This window comes from Hyperolius riggenbachi, chromosome 6 (genome assembly GCF_040937935.1).
Source record: "Hyperolius riggenbachi isolate aHypRig1 chromosome 6, aHypRig1.pri, whole genome shotgun sequence".
Lineage (NCBI taxonomy): Eukaryota > Metazoa > Chordata > Amphibia > Anura > Hyperoliidae > Hyperolius > Hyperolius riggenbachi.
Genome location: NC_090651.1, coordinates 245,950,851 through 245,968,455, shown reverse-complemented (window position 1 = coordinate 245,968,455; position 17,605 = coordinate 245,950,851). Strand labels below are relative to the sequence as shown.

General features: G+C 44.8%; 1 protein-coding gene across 5 annotated transcripts in view; it reads left to right on the top strand.

Annotated features, from left to right (window-relative positions):
- Positions 1 to 1,417: 1,417 nt before the first annotated feature.
- The window catches only part of NADK (NAD kinase), a 137,574-nt gene continuing 121,386 nt past the window's right edge, over positions 1,418 to 17,605 (top strand). For 2 of the 5 annotated variants that reach the window (XM_068240640.1, XM_068240631.1), the window contains exons 1-2: positions 1,418 to 1,633; positions 10,785 to 10,996. The gene's annotated coding sequence lies outside the window, so the exon portion shown is untranslated. Of the gene's footprint in view, positions 1,634 to 1,768; positions 1,787 to 10,784; positions 10,997 to 17,605 lie in introns of those variants that run through there. The other 3 variants (XM_068240634.1, XM_068240633.1, XM_068240635.1) reach the window with 3 other exon arrangements.

Here is a 17,605-nt window from a genome sequence, read left to right as displayed (position 1 = left end):
TTCAGCACGACCTGGCACCTGCTCACAGTACCAAAACCACTGGTAAATGGTTTACTGACCATGGTATTACTGTGCTCAATTGGCCTGCCAACTCTCCTGACCTGAACCCCATAGAGAATCTGTGGGATATTGTGAAGAGAAAGTTGAGAGACGCACGACCCAACACTCTGGATGAGCTTAAGGCCGCTATCGAAGCATCCTGGGCCTCCATAACACCTGAGCAGTGCCACAGGCTGATTGCCTCCATGCCACGCCGCATTGAAGCAGTCATTTCTGCAAAAGGATTCCCGCCCAAGTATTGAGTGCATAACTGAACATAATTATTTGAAGGTTTACTTTTTTGTTTTAAAAACACTTTTCTTTTATTGGTTGGATGAAATATGCTAATTTTTTTTAGATAGGAATTTGGGGTTTTCATGAGCTGTATGCCAAAATCATCAATATTAAAACAATAAAAGGCTTTAACTACTTCAGTTGTGTGTATTTGAATCTAAAATATATGAAAGTCTAATGTTTATCAGTACATTACAGAAAATAATGAACTTTATCACAATATGCTAATTTTTTTAGAAGATCCTGTATTACTGATATTCTACTCCAGCTAAATCTAATGCTAATTTCAAACAGAACCTTCCCTTCTTCAATGTCTAACCCTAACCAACCCCCCTACCACCGACACCTTACCTTAAAACTTGACACTAACCTTAACCGCTCCCCCCAGCACAACCCCCTTTCTGGTGCCTAACCTTAACAAACCCCCCTGGCGCAAACCCCTTTCCTAATGCCCAACCTCAACCACCCCCCCATGCAAACCTCCTTCCCAAACGCCTCACCTTAACTCCCCCGTCGTAAATGCCTGACTACTAACCTTGTTTCCCAAGCTGCAATTCTGCTGCAAACATCTCCCCCCCCCCCCCCAAAAGAAAAGTACTGGAGTAACTACATAAACAATAATATTAATGATGCATTTTACCATTGCCCCAAATTCTGCTTGGGTGCCCAGTTGTGCCAATGGCTGCGCCCAGATTGTCCATTTGCCGCAGGCGCCCCAAATTTCCTGTTGCCTTTTTGAATCCCTTTCAGCCATTTGTTACATGCAATGTATTAAACAATGTGTATTATTTATAATAAACTGAATATATTTTCAATAGATAGCAAATTCAATGAGTTAGTGAGTAAGTAGCGAAATAAAAATACATGTTTAGCATCTTTCAGTATTCATTAAAAGATCCCAAAAGTTCGGAGTGTATTTGTGTTTACTACTAAAATCGTCATCTTTACATGATCACACAGTGAACAAAACAAAATACACAGGGCGTTTGTAGGACTCCAGGGATAACAGCAAACACAACTGCTTCCAGTAAGAAACATGGCAGCTGGAGAACAGCAAGCATTTCCTCTTTGCATCCTACACATGCGCACTGCCTATTCTAGGGCAGCTTCGGGCCGGGTATGGTATAGCCCTCCGCTCGGGCCCATTGTGGAGCGGAGGGTGGGTGAGAGGATCGTCAGAGTGCCATGGCGCCGACGTAGACTGCAGACACTCGGAAAGACGCCGCTTGGGGCGGAGGCCGCTATGTAGCACCGGAATAGGGCAGCAACCTCTAGAGGAGCCACCGACTGGACACTGACAGTGAGTCACGTGTGTGTATGTGGCAGCTGGGGCTGTGTGCGCCAGACACGGGGCACCTTCCTGGGTAGCCTGTGCTGCGGGGACACTACAAGCAGCAGTGCGCTAAGCTGGGACTTGTAGTTCTATCATCTGAGGAGCGGCATACTGCACCTGGTACTGACAGCAACCATCTTTCCGCATAGAAGACGCTTGTGTGTGTGTTTATATTGGGATCAGGGAGTGTGCCCTGTGCAGCCGTGAGATGGCTCTTGCTGTCAGTTTATGAATTGTTCCCTTGGAAGGCAGTTGGTTGTACAGTGTGAGGCTCAACTCTTGCAGATCGGAATGCCTCTTTTGGGGTTTTATTGCTGTCTCTGTTCTTGTTGAGGTTTACCTTCACTTATAGCACCGGAGACCTCTTTTTTTAATGGAATTGAAGTTACACAAAAAACTAGCTTTGAAAGTAAACATTTGTGGGTCTAGTATGAAAACTCAATCACATGTCCCTCATTCAGAACCAGATCCTTCCGTCCCTCTTTCTCCCTCATTTGTCCCTCTTTTCAGGACTCATTTATGAAAATCCATGTGGTTTTTTTTTTTCTTCTTTTGTACTGAAAAATAAGTTTGACTCTAAACCTCCCCCCCCCACCCCCCCCCCCACCCCCAATCCTTTAAATTGATACATTTCTTATTTACAAATTTTAATATGAAGGAAAATGAACCAGGATAGAAAGGACCAGTGTGGTTTGAATTATAAAACCACTTATTTTTCTTAAGGAAAACCTGTAACAAAAAAAGAACCAAAAACTCCTCTGGGGGGATTCTTACCTCAGGAGGGGGAAGCCTCTGGATCCTAACGAGGCTTCCCCCTTCTCCTGCGCCCCTGCAATTCGGCGCCGTAGCCGCTCTTAGGGCTAATTGGAAATCGCCGAGTCCCTTTGTATTCTTTCTACTGCACAGGTGCGAGACCTTTGCGCTGCGCAGTAGAGCGGATACGTTCGGCTATTTCCGCCCTAACCCGAACGAATAGCCGCTACTGCGCCTGTGCTGGATCACGGTAGGTAAATATTGCTGCGCAGGCGCAGAACTTGTCAAGGAGGTTTTGGGGGAGCCAGCGCTGGATTCCCCCAAGCTACAGAGGACGGGGAAGCCTCATTGGTACAGTGAGGCATCCCCCTACCAAGGTAAGTATCCCCAGAGGGTTTTTTTTTTTAACAGTCTCTCTTTAAGAAATCCTTATGGTATGCATGACTAGGGGTGTGGCAGGGGTGTGGTTAGAGGTGTGGCTTAAGTGTTCCTCTTTCTGATCTCAAAAAGTTGGGAGGTATGCTATCATGTATTTTTACTTGAAGTTTTGGCTGTTAATTGTAGTGTTGTAAATGTTGCTAAACGTGGAGTTTTAGTCTTGTTTACTGGTTTTGTCAGACACTGGGAAACAGTATCTGCTTGTAGTAAGTGGGGCTAGTCTAGTTTAGGGGACCCAGAAGGAAACCTCTTAGGGAACATTGTAAAAGAGAACAGAGGCGCCAAAGGATAAAATGTATTAAAAAAAGTTAACATTTTCCTGGGAGGTAGTGGTGGCCTTACCTCCCCGAAGTAGACATACAACTGTCAATATTCGCACAGAAAAATTTATTCACATACTCCCAACATACAATGCAATGCGTTTCACAGGTATATTCCCGCTTCTTTAGGCAATAACAGGGAGGAGTATAACAGAGTATAGTCTCAAGGTCACTAATAAGCGCCTCTCTCTAAACCATTGGCTTCCGGTTCCCGACGGTGCAGAGGCCGACCTCGCCAGGTCGTTCTCTACTGCGCCTGTGCGATGTCAATTACTCACACGTGGTGTGGAGTGCACTGCGCAAGAACGTAGTTCTCCACACCACGTGGGAGTGACGAGGGCTCTGCACCGGCGGGGACTGGGAGCCAGCAGCTGGGAGCAGAGCTGCGGCAAGGGACATAGCTGTTGCTAGGGGCTGGAGGAAGCCCCAGGTAAGTAGGTGTCATTTTTTTGGGCAGCTCGGACATTCCCTTTAACCTCCCTGGCGGTGTATTAAAACCGCCAGGGGGCAGCGCAGCATTTTAAAGTTTGTTTTTTTTTTTCTTTTTTTTTTTTTTTCTTTATCATGTAGCTAGCCTAGCGCTAGCTGCATGATAGCCGCTGTGCAGCGGCATCCCCCCACCCCCTCTGATCTGTTCAGAACGGGATTTCCTGTTTGGCTTCCCCAAAGTCATCGGGAGTCCCGATCTACCTCTCAGCGCTGCCTGGTGCTGATAGGCCAGGCTGCGCAAGGGGTCGGGGGGGCGCAGCGAATCGGAGCGGCGGCGATCCGTTTGTACATGCAGCTAGCAAAGTGCTAGCTGCATGTACCGAATTAAAAAAAATATATATGCAAATCGGCCCAGCAGGGCCTGAGAAATCCTCCTGCGTGGCATAGCCCGACCTGAGGTCGGGCTTACCGACAGGAGGTTTAGCCTAGTACTCGTGATACAATTTTCCATCAGATAGAAGGATAATCTGATAAGAAGCTGCATGGTGTGTAGACATCCAAACAGTTCCCGATCGATAATGCGACCGATTTTCGGTTGAAAATCGATCTTGTCATCGATTGGGATCTGATTGGACCAGTCGGAAATTATCAGATCGATCTGCCGGAAAATTGTATCGTGTCTACTAGCCTTTACAGTTAATTCTCTCAACTGGCAGATTTTATTTTTATTCATTTATTTATTTTTTTTACATATTTCTAACTACTGTACTAAAGCAATTCTGAGATTCTGGGAAACCTAGTCGGGAATTTTTCTCCTATTCACAGCAGCTTTACACTTAAAGACCATGCAAACATGTGCATGTTAACTGGTCAGTTGTTCTGAGCTTTCTCTTTTAATTGTGTGCATAATGTGCTTGTGCACGTACATGTTATTTCAAAACACGCACAATGTCTATGCAATGTGCATAAATACGCTCACCACTTCCTTGGTTGTTTGAGTCACTCTTTGCATAACTGGGCACTTTCTACCATTTATTGGCATTATTGACTTGGGTGAGGCTGACCATATTGATATGAGATCTCTTCCAGATTTCTGAGGAACTCATAATTCCATGTAATAAAATGACCTAATTTTTGTTCTGTCTTGGGAGTCACATTTATTGGCAATCCTGTGTCCCTTGTTGCATGGACTGTTTATTGATCATACTGTGGTGCAAATGAGAACTTGCTTTAGGTTTACAGATTCTTACTGTTCAATAAAACAGTGTAACAAGGCAGGCAAGTTATCCAAAGACATGGGATGACCATTGCTCAACTTCAGCTATAACACTGGACAATGTTTTGTATGTAGGGATTCAGGTAGGCGCCCTTGAATCCTGTTGGGGCAAAAATACATTTACCAGACTGGAATACTTTGACTGCTCTGACATTGGTAAAATGTCCCTCTCCATAGAAGTGTGGCTGCTCAACTGAGCAAAGCTGGTATATCAATGCTGTGTCCTTGGTTCTTTTGCATATTGTGGGCACATTCAGCTAACTTCAGTCATCATCTGTAGCCAGCCTCAATAATTCTACAGAAACCAGATGGCAGACACTGTTTCTGCCCGGTCAGCCTCAATAACTCTGTCCATTTTAGTCCTGATAATGTAGGAAGGCGTGTGACAGATCATTAAAGGGGAACTGAAGTAAGAGGTATACGGAGGCTGCCATATTTATTTCCTTTTAATCAATACCAGTTGCCTGGCTGCCCTGCTGGTCTATTTCTCTGCAGTAGTATCTAACGAACACCAGAAACAAGCATGCAGCTGGTCTTGTCAGATCTGACAATGTCAGAAACACCTGATCTGCTGCATGCTTGTTCAGGGGCTATGGCTAATAGTATTAGAGGCAGAGGGTCAGCAGGGCTGCCAGGCAACTGGTATTGCTTAAAAAGAAATAAATATGGCAGCCTCCGTATACCTCTTACTTCAGTTCCCCTTTAATAAGGTGAAAGCTTAGCCCTTAGTTTTACATGGAATGAAATTTGCAGTCGGTAGAATATGGAGGCTGCATCTTTATTTCCGTTTAACCCTTTGACTGCCATTAACTTGATGGCTCTCGTCAAGACTGTACTTGTCATTGGCAGCCGTTAATGAGACACTTATTGTTGTAGCCGCGAAGGGGTATAAACAAACTTATGATGGCATTAACAACTGCACACTATTGTTCACCTTTTGATCACTGTCAAAGCAGACCTGAACTCAGATCTTCCTCTCTGCTTTAAAAAATAAGCAACAGCATAATAACTTAACGAAAAACATTTATTTGTTACAGCTTACAGAACTCCTACAATAAATCTGCGGTGTCTACTTCCTGATTTCACGGAAGAAGACAAAGGGTTAACCTTCTGTGTTTACAAGTTAGCTGTGTCTGCAAAGGACTGCCGAATTTCTGTGCTTACACAGCTGAGAGATCAAATTATACTGTGATTACTTCAAGATGGGGGTGGGGGGGGGGGGCTTAGACAGGCTCTTCACACACACACACACACACACACACACACACACACACACACACACACACACACACACACACACACACACACACACACACACACACACACACACACACACACACACACACACACACACACACACACACACACACACACACACACACACACACACACACACACACACACACACACACACACACACACACACACACACACACACACACACACACACAGTGCATTTCTCTCTGTTTTTTGTTTTCTGTGTGTGTGTCAGAGTCGAGGAGTCGGAGCAATTTTGGGTGACTGGAGTTGGAGTCGGTGGTTTCATAAACTGAGGAGTCGGATGACTTTTTTGTACTGACTCCACATCCCTGCCTGTGCGAGAGTTCAGGTCCCACTTTAAGGGTGATGTTGGCAACTCCAGCTCTGACTGTTACAAAGTGCTGCAAAGTCATATGCCTCAAACACAATTTGTTTCAGTATGAACTCTCATTGTTGCTCAGCTCTGTGAGCTCTTGCAGTGTGTGATGGAGGATGGTTACGCTCTACTCTTAATCTCCAGAACTGACAGGAGAGTCACAGAGGCTTGACCCCTGGTGTCTCTAGAGAAGTCCTGTCACCAGTATGTACTGCCACATAGCAGTTATGCCAGCTCTTTCTAAAACGAAAGTCAAAGTAAAAAAATAATACAAGTTTCAAGCAGGTAATGCTCCCATTGACTCAACTCAAATGCAAGTGTACCAAAAAATGCAGCAAGGAATGTTTGCACTTGGAGAGAAATCACATTGCAATAGAGAAGACAGCACACCAAGATATATACTATCTTTGCGATTGTAAAATCGCATACACTCTGAAAATCACATGGAAACACATGCAGTGTGCATGGCCCCCTAAAGTAAAAGGATTGGTGCAGGTCTCTGGAGGTCCCTTCACAATGGGAGTGGAGATCCTTCGGTCTGTAGAAAGGGGGAGAGACTGGGAGCCCAATAGTGTAGTAACGTCTGGTCTTAAACGGTGGGGGATTGTGGGTAATTTATACTCACAAGGATGGGTTGCAGTCCTGCAACCACCATATAGGCATGCGGAAAAAAAAACGTTCCCGCTCGGTATCGCGAAACCTTCTGGAACAGGGTAGTTGCTCTCATCCTGTCTGCTTTACCACTGGTATGACGGATATACAAGTGGGAAGTCCTAGTACCCCTTTTTGGGGTGTGGGTTTAACAACTGTTAAAAAGGTTTGGGGAAGCGCCCAGATTTTCTACTAATGGGTCTGAGTGTATTACTGTATGGTATTATAAAAAGAGGTCAAAGAAGACTCACTCGAATGTAACGTAAAGATTCTTCGTTATCAAGTTGTTAATTGTAGACAACATGTTTCACTGGTCGCAGCCCGCTTCCTCAGGTCGTTGCAAACAAGTAACCTTAAATAGAAGTCGTGTGGGGCAAGGGCGCCTTTTAAAAGTACAGTAATATACCCTACTAATGGGTAACAGACCCATTAGTAGAAAATGTGGGCGCCTCCCCAAACCTTCTTAACAGTCCCTAAAGTAAAAACACTTGAGCAGGAGCATTTCCCAACACATTTCTATAACAGAGAGCTGCAGGCTGTGTTTGCCAGGGCAGATGGAGCGATGCACGTTATTTGGATGCCAGGAAAACAATGGAGATGGTCCGTACAATGCCACGGTTTACCATTTATTTATGGACATATCCGGTAGCTACACATACTTATTTGGATGCTATTTGTGGTCTGGGAAATTGGGTGCTATCATAGGCGGCACCAATGTTAAATTGTGAAGTGAACAGCACAGCAGGTAGCTTGGGCAGCACTGGAGTTCAGATATTATGTAGTAGTGGGAATACAGAAATAGCAGCGGTAAAGTGGCAATGGAAATAGTTGCTGTGGCGTGGACAGAGGAAATGACGGTAGTGACGTTTGGCTAATGTAGCTGAACTCCGTGATAGTGTTAGGCAAAGGCACGTAGTAGAATAGTGTTTGGCATAGGTAGAGGGGGTAAGTTGGTGTTCATAGATGGGGGGAGGTTAGTGTGAGAATAGAATGCAATAAACCGATATGAAAATATCGGTAATGCTAACCATAATTTTACAATCTGCAGTATCTCGTGCCCAAATTAACATGCATTGCTTTAAAATGTACGTCAGACTCTGTGCTCTGTATCGCAAATTGGTGATATTCAGACAAGCAGAAGCAGCAGCCCTGCCCACAGGCCTTGTTCACGTTATGCAACACAAGTGGCCGTGCATTTGCAGTGCAACACATAGTACCTGTGTTGGTCTCCTTTGCTGTCTGATGTGGTGCTGATGCCATTCACTGACAATGAGTCAGTGCTGCTTTTGGATAAAAATGTACTACTGTGCAACTCAGACTTGAGAACACCAGAAAGTGCAGTCTATGCACTTCTGATATCCTTGCTTATCGCACACTTTTTGCGTTGCTGTGCGCATTTCAGTATAATTTAAACAAGGCCTAACTCCCTAAGCTCTTTTGCTTAAAGGGAACCAGAGAGGAATGGAGCCTGAAAATTGAAACCGTTTTTATACATACCTGGGGCTTCTTCCAGCCCCATAAGCCTGAATTGCTCCCTCCCACGCCACTGTCCTCCGCTTCCTGGATCCGCCGGTACCGGGCCCATCACTTCCGGCGGACGCGGCCAATTGTCCGCATCACAGGGGCTCCCTCCACACCCTTACGCATTGCGGCTGCGCAGTACACAGCGGCAAGCGTAAGGGTATGGAGGGAGCCCCTGTGATGCAGCCAATTGGCCGCGTCTGCCTGCCGACTCGCGGCAATGACGGGACCCGGTACCGGCGCATCCAGGCAGCGGAGGACGGCGGCGTGGGAGCGATCCGTGCGTATGGGGCTGGAGGAAGCCCCAGGTATGTATAAAAATTTTTCTGTCCTCCCCTCTGGTTCTCTTTAAGGGAATTTGATGTGAAAATTAAACTTATGATATAATGATTTGTAAGTGTGGTACAGCTAAGAAATAGAACAATAGTAGTACAGATATGAGTCGCATATTCATTCCAGTACAGGAAATGTAAAGAAACGTCAATTATCTATGCAAAAGAAAGGGGAAGAAAAAAGAAGCGCTCTCTGGTGCATTAACTTTTAATATGCTGCCTTTTGAGCAAGTAAAATAACACGTACAGTGTAAGAATAAAAAAGTGCACTTATCACACTAGAGATGCGTATCACCACGTCCTCTGGATGTTTACTCCGTCCTGCACGCCTCCTCACTATGGCCAGTAGCGGGGGAACCAATGGGATTCTAGCGACGGCGGGTCAGAGAACGCGGAGAAGCTAATGGCAGCTGCCTTGCGCCTATTGCGTCATGCGTCATAGTTTAAAATGCAGAGTGTAGTGTGTAAACTGCAAATGCAAGTATTAGAGAATAATGCAATGTTATATATGTATATATAAAAAAAAAAACCCCAAAAAACTACTGGTATATAACTGAAAATAAATGAGACCATTTTCTTTGCTACTAATGTTCTATGAATTATTCGTGATACACATACAATACATCAAGTTTTTTTTCTGTTTCAATGTCACTTTAAGATCACATGACCTACTTCCAGACATTATTTAAAGCAGCACATTGCTTCTTTCAAATGGAACAAGTACCATATCAACACTCTGCTTATTAAGCTATTGTGCATGTATTTACATGTGTATGGTGTGTAATTATTGCTCACCTATTGTATCTGTTTAAGCTCTGTACACACATTCCACAGTCGTCATTATAAAACAAGTGATCCCTGACCGTTAGCAATAAACATCGTCGGTGATGTTTCAATTCTCCATTGAATCATTTATCATTTGATACAAATGACCAACAGCAATTATCATCCAAACCAATCCGAAAGGATGGATCAGTGTACATGGGCAATAATCGCTGTCTTTCATAGGTGTTGGGAAACGGGTTTTTTTTTTTTTTAAGTATTTGTTTTATTGTACCAATAAGCACAGACATGATGGAGGGGGGGGGGGGGGTAGAGGGTACACCAAATATGCTACAAATTGGCATCAACAGGACATCCTTTAAAACGCAAGCGAGAGGTAGACGGTAGATTTATTTATTTTTTAAAATGTTTCGCAGTAGACCAGTCATTTTCAATTCGTTTTGAGAGACATCAGTCCAACATGTGTACAGAGCTTTTATAGTTGTGTGTCTGCTTTTGGATGATTATTTGACACCTGGTAGTGGGAGATGCATCTTCCAGGGTGTGATCTGTCCCTTCCAGCAAGGGTGGAACGTGGGCAGTAGCTATCCCCAAGTTGCTCCTCTGCAATAACTTTCATCTTGCTGTATCCTTGGAAAACCTTCTGGATCTGCTCCTCTTCTGCATGCCTGAGCTTTTCATCCATGTAAATTAGGTGCATTATTGTATTCCGATGCATATTATTGGACTTGGCATTGGGCAGTTTTACACTGAAAATCACAAAACTCAATCGCAAATACAATGTGATTTACTCAGGATTTTAGCAATTCTGTTTTCTACATTTTGTCAGAGATTGCTTTTTGCGATTTTCACTAGATCCTCGGAACACGAGCACAAATGTTGGAAAAATGTAACAGGATCGAATTTTCCGATAAAAGTAAAAACGGAATCGTGTAGTGTAAATTATCCCTAAAGCATATTTCCCCCTCTTGTTTTACAGCTGAGAAAACCAGTCTGCTGGCATTCCAAGTCAGTGTGCAACAGCATCTGGGCGGAATAAGGAAGTGGCAGAAGGAAATAGAGCAGTGATTGGACTAGAGCAGTGATTGGACTGATAGAAGAAACTGTCCAGGATAGTCATACTTGGTATGTTAATGGCTTCACTGGATATCTGCAGACTAGGCTGTGAAGTCTGAGCTGATAGATTTACAGGTGATATATATATCCATTACTATTTCATGTTATTGGTTTTCAGAATGTATTGCTGGCAGGCATCTCTTGGATCTTTTGTTGTCTTGAAAGTATCAGTGTAATTTGTATTGTGAGAATTTTTGTTTTTGTGTCTTTTGTATGTAGTAGACTTCCAGTTACCAGTTTTTCTGGTCTGGTAATTCAACTGTAACGTGGCTTTCTACTTGTAGTTGACATTCATACAGCTATTCAGGCGGGACTATGGTTTGAAACAAATCCTGCATCTAATAAGTCTTTTCTAGGAATCTGAATCTCTACTTTAAAAAAATTTTTTTTTTTAAGCAGTATGTGAATACAGATAAATTGGTGATGTGAGGGCACTCAGTAGAAGGGCTTGCTTATTTTGTGATTAGCAAACCATAGATCACTTTCAGCCGAAATTAGTATATCATGTGTGCACACCTCTTAGTTGGGAGAAAGAATGTCTAGAAGTATGAAGTCAGGCAGTACAATGGAAAGCCTTGAGGTGCCCATACAGATCGACCAAGAGACATAATCTTTCTCTGATCGAATCCTAGCCCATTCACCACGGACCGATTCCCAATGGACAGGAATCGTTCTTGAGACTTCGCTGATTTTGCCCCCTGGCCTCCCCCAAATGTAAATGTCTCCCTTCACCACCCTCACCTGTCCAGCTGCTGTGACTCCTGGTCTCCTCTGCGGTCTCCACTGAGTGCTGCCGCTACACAGAGCGACCTTGTGGTGGCCCGTATACAGCGTGATGCTTGTGTGACACTACACATACTTGGTTCCACACAAGGAAGACAGTCGAGGATCGGAAGGCGTGGCAGCTGGACAGGTGAAATTTTACAAAGCATGGGCACTAAGAGCGACAGAGGCTGAGGGGTCTGTCACGTTCTTTGATCACTGCAATATTGCATGCTGTAACCCCTGCGCACCTGGTGGACCATGTCAAACCGACGTTTTCCAGTTTGCTTGATCGATACATTCAATCAACTTTGGCTCGAAATCTGTCAAGTCATCGATTGGGCATGCTTGTTGTGGCACTGATTTACATCTGATTGGATTAAATACTTGTATAGAATGGTCAAACAGGTCACAAAATCGCTAGATGTGTGGCCCCCTTTACTCTGCTCTTTCAGACAGATGTTAGGAAAGAAAGTGCTCTTCAGTAATTGGGTGAACAGTTACTAAAGGAAGGTTAAACTTCTTTTTAAATATTTTATTGACCAGACAGACATATTATATTACAGCATAATGTAGGCGAGGTACAATGCACAAGTATTGGTTTCCAAAATTTTGTATTGATGTAACTCATACACATAGTGACTGCTGTTTCTTGAAATGTGTGGGGAACGAGGTGTCATAGGTGTGTGTGTGTGTGTGTGGGGGGGGGGGGGCTCTCAGTATAAAAACAGAGGAAAGTTAAATATCCTTGTTGGGGCAGTTTCATAGTAAAGATTTAGATTATTACAAGTGTATGACATCCAGGCCCATATGTTTCTCATAAGGGAGTCAGCAGTGCCTCCTTCAACTTTCCTCTCACATTTTTCTTTAAAGGATACCTTAGCCTTTTTGAAAATTCAAAAATGGGGTTAGCAGGCATTTGAAGGAGGCTCTGCTCATTCCCACTGTTCCCTTTGTTCTCCATCAAGGCCTAATTTCCCCCTGAACCTACTTGAGGGTCGGTGTGCAATGCGCAGGTGCTGCCTGGGCGACGTTTGCCCTTGATTACGTGCCCACGGCTGGGAACGCTCTGCACGTGCACACTACGTAGTTGTGACAAAGTGCACATGCGCAGAATAAGCCATTGATTTTAAGCAAATTAGTTCAGTATCAACAACCCTCCCTACTACACTTTTACTCTACAAGACTTTTTGATACTAATTTAGAGTACAGCAGCAGATTCCATAAAGTGATCAAACCTGCTAAAAATAGATCACTTCGCCGAAGCGCTAATTTTTGATGCACTGGCATACGTCACAGCACAGCAGTACCATTAACGTCAACAAGCGTCGGGAGCGAAAGAGACTTTAAACCATTGCAGTAATTATGTGCAGTTGTAAAGGGATCCTGAGCTGTAATAAAAAAAAAAAAAAAGGAATCTGGACTTACCAGGGGCTTCCTCCAGCCCCCTGTAGCCAGTGAGGTCCTCTGGGATCCTCTTCTTCCTTCCCCTGGTCCCACTAGCGGCTCGGTAATCAGCAACTTCAGGTGAAGTCGCATGTGCGCGCCCCCACCACACGCCTGTCGCCATAAGCCTCCTGTGCATGTGCGGCTCTCTAAAGAGTGAACCTCTCGTGCGCAGGAGGCATACAGCAACTGCCGTAATGACGCAAAGGTTGCAGCAAAGTCGCTGATTACTGGAGCCGCCAGCCAGAGCAGAAGAAGAAAGAAGAGGACCTCACAGGCTACTGGGGGCTAGAGGAAGCCCCAGGTAAGTTCAAATTCAGTTTTTAAGTACAGCTCAGGGTCCCTTTAATCTAGCTCTTGTGCAGTATAGAATCGCTCAGAGGGATTTCTGGAAAGGCTAAGGAGGTAAGTGGACCGGGGGGAGGGACCCTGAGGAGGACAACAACTTGCATCTGGACATGTAGGAAAAGGTAATCTAGCCCACCATGTTTCCATTATGTTTTTCATGGGTCAGGTGTAGTTTAATGCTGTGCAGTGTAGAAAAACAGCAGTAAATAGAGCTGTCATGACAAAGAGCCCCATAAGAAGCGTAGGCGTATGAAACAGTTGTAGGGCCATCGTTCTGCTTAGTCAACCACAGCCCAGATACTCAGCTCTATTTAAAGTAAATGTGAAGTGAGTTGGTAAAAAAAAAAAAAAAGTCAGATACGTATGGACAGGGAAGTTTCTAGATACTATAAACCCTTCCCTGTCTTCTCTTACACCCCTCGTTCCAGCGCTGTCACCCCTGTTAAGCGTACTCGACTAACTGGTCGAATACACGACTGGGAGGCTTGGGAAGCACTTGTGTCCTCAAGTGCTTCCAAAAACTGGCGGATCCGTATTCGTGCATGAGTATACTGCACATGCGCTCTCGCGCAGTACAGAGCCGCACGTCTTCATAAGAACTCAGGGAGGGGACACAAGTACTTCCAAAGCCTCCCTAGGCAGCAAATGTAAACGGGGGTGATAGCGCTGAAAAGAGACGAACAAGAAAAGACAGGGAAAACGCTATAGGATCCAGAGAGCCTTCCCTGTCCATAGCTATCTGTCTTTTAGATTTTACCTCACTTCACATTTACTGTAATGTACATTAAACAACCCTTTCTTCACAGTGTTCTTTGTCTGCAATTCAAAGGCAGTGACAATGCAAAAAAACACAAGGAAGTACCGTAAATCAAGTACCGTAAATCGAGCTGATCTGGAAGCAGTATAGTCACTGATGAGAGCTACTCAAAGTCAGGGCCGGTTTAAGCAACAATGGGGCCCCAGGGCAAAATAAACCTGGGGGGCCCCCCCAACATATACCTCGGAACAAAAATCGGCATTAGGGGACCTATTTTGCAGCTGGTATAGTCAGGGTGTGAAGTCCCAATCGGTCAGAGCTCCACATTCTGGCTATCCCAGCCTGCATGGGGGACAAGGGGTTAAAAAGTTTCAGGAGGGGGGACCCCACATAATTTTTTTTTAAAAAAAATTCCCACACTCTAAACAAAAAAAAATTGGGAAAATAGGAAAAAATGCCAGGGATCTTCATACAGCCATATTGCGGCTGTATAGCGATCCCTGGCCAAAGCACTGCGGCTGCGTATAGACCCCCTGGAAACCCCGTCAGGAAATTTATTGCGTTTTCGTTTGATGCATGTAAAATTACACTACCGTTAGGTTTGCTACTGAGTAGCTACTACTAAGTTACATTTACCACATTTAAAACTATACTTTTTTCCTTCTAAACTTTAAAATCGATTTACTCAAAAACTATAAGGTCTTTTTGAAAAATAGTTTTTTCCTCTTATTCCTAATGATCTCCTTAACATATCCTGCAAATTTAGGGTTTCTAGCATTTAAGGTGGATTTGCTATTAACCATTAAAGTCGGCAGGTTTTTAAGTGTTTTTTTTTCCTTTGAAACTTTAAAATCGATTTTCTCAAAAACTATAAGGCCGATTTGAAAATTTTTTTTTTCCTCTTGTAGCCACTGGGGGCCCCTACAAGCTCTGGGGCCCTGGGGCAGCTGCCTCCTTTGCCTTAATGGTAGCGCCGGCCCTGCTCAAAGTGCTACTCTTTACTGTGATGTTTCATTATCACACTACAGGTCTGCTGCCTGTCAGCTTCAGCGTGTGACTCCTGTGAGCTGGGAGCTGACCTTACTGATAACGATCTTCTCCTGGTCTCCTCTGCCCCCTCTTAGCTGCAGCTGCGCTGACTGTCACTGAGGAAGACATCACAACATTGAGGAGCACGGACAGATCTTCCCTGTTCTGCAGCGCGGTGCTTTGTTTCTAAATTGTGTCCCTCCCTCCTCCACTCCTCATTGGATAGCCTCAAGCAGCAGCTCCAGCATTGGCTAGTGCAAAGTTGCTGCTGCTATTGGCTAGATCTCTCCTTCATATCAATGACACTTCTGTCTGTCATGACTTAGATGCAGGGATTTTCCGGCAGATGACGTGCCGGTATAAATTAGATACCGGCTTCCGGCTTTTCAGTGAAAAAGACGTCAGTACCGGCCATATACCGTCTGGGTGGCAACCCTAAGTACCATAGCCTGGAATGCTAAGAGCAGCTGTGTTGTGCTGGGGTGTTTAGATTTGGCATTACCCGGCTGGTGGTATGTGACATCACCCTCCCATTCCTGCTCCCTTTGCCGCAGCTTACCATTCAGCCTCAGACCCTGAGGGAATTCTGAAGGCCTTCAGCACTGCAGGCAAAGTAACCTTTTGGATTGGTTGGTGATTCCACACACAGTACAATTTTGATTGTACAATCAATATAATCTGCAATCTCCTATAGAAATCTGGTCTCTGCCACCAATTCACACTTTAGCGTGCGGATATGCAAATATACCTCTAGCTAATACTGTAGGAACAATAGTTAATTCCAGGGCTATGGAGTCAGTCGTGGAGTCGGAGCAATTTTGGGTGCCTGTCGGGAGTCAGGAAAAAATGCACCGACTCCTAATGTATTTAAACTGTAATTAAATTAGAAAATATGATAAAATGTTCTACTTCTAAGATAATAGTCATCATAAATAATTTGCATATACAGTAAAAGCTGTGCTTAGTCCACAAAAATGAAATAAACCAATCAAAATTAGTTACTTGTGCTGCTTCAATAAAGCAGTCCCCGTATTTTTAAAGTCAGATATACATATCTGATGGTGCCTGTACAGTATATATGATGTGTACACAGGAATCTCTTATAAATACTTAATAACATCTAAATAAGGCCCGGTTCACACTTGCGTTCCAGGTCCGGTTTCCCCGGAACGCACCGTATACTGTACGAACGGACCTGGATGTGAATGGATACATTGTTATTCAATGTATCCATTCACACCCGTCAGTCTGTCAGGATCCGGATCTGGATCCGGTCTGCGGTCTGGGCTGCGTCAAGGATTTTTCCAACATGCAGCATTTTTCCGGAACGCAGGCTCCGGCCGCCGTACCTGACCCGGAACCTGACCATTTTCCCCGCACCATAGGAAGTCATGAGAAACGGAAGTTTCTCATCACACTGGCAATAGGAACGGGTGCTTACGGCACCCGTCCTTTGCCACATGGGGGTCCAGGCATGGACAGATGGGGGGGAGACGGCAGCGCTGACAGGACAACAGCCCAGGTATGTTTATTATTGTATTGTGGGCTGTTGTCCTGTACTGTGTGCACTGTGTCTACCCCGACTCCCCCCATGCCTGTCTGTGCTGCCGCACCTGTTTAAAGTGCAGTATCGGCAATCCGGAAGTGTTATTTTCCGGATGCCGAACTGATACTTTTTTGTTTTTTTTGTCCGCAACCTGACTGGATCCTGAGGGACCCCCCCCCCCCCCCCCCCCGGACCCGGACGTACGGCCCGGTTTCACACATAACGCAAGAGTGAACCGGGCCTTACATCTATACTGTAAGAATAGATGAATATGGAAATAATTCTGCGTTGATTCTGATTTATGCAAAGGTATGCACTCTTTTTGCTCATGAAATCAAATGATTTGATATGTTGTTAAAATTTGGTTTGGTGACTACGAATTAAAGGGTACCTGAGACGGATGAAAATAAATATTTTATACGTACCTAGGGCTTCCTCCAGCCCCCTTCAGGCCAATCAGTCCCTCGCTGTCCTCCACCACCACCTGGATCTTCTGCTATGAGTCCCGGTTATTCAGCCAGTCAGCGCAGTCTGGCCGCATGCCGCTCCTACAGCCAGGAGCATTCTGCACCTGCGCAATAGTGCTGCGCAGGTGTAGTACGCTCCCGGCGGCGGAGTGTGTGCATGCGCACTACGCCAGACTGGCTCAAGTACCTGGACTCATAGCAGAAGATCCAGGTGGTGGAGGAGGACAGCGAGGGACTGATTAGCCTGAAGGGGGCTGGAAGAAGCTCCAGGTATGTATAAAACTTTAATTTCATCTGTCTCAGGTTTACTTCCTCCCTGCGTCCTCCAG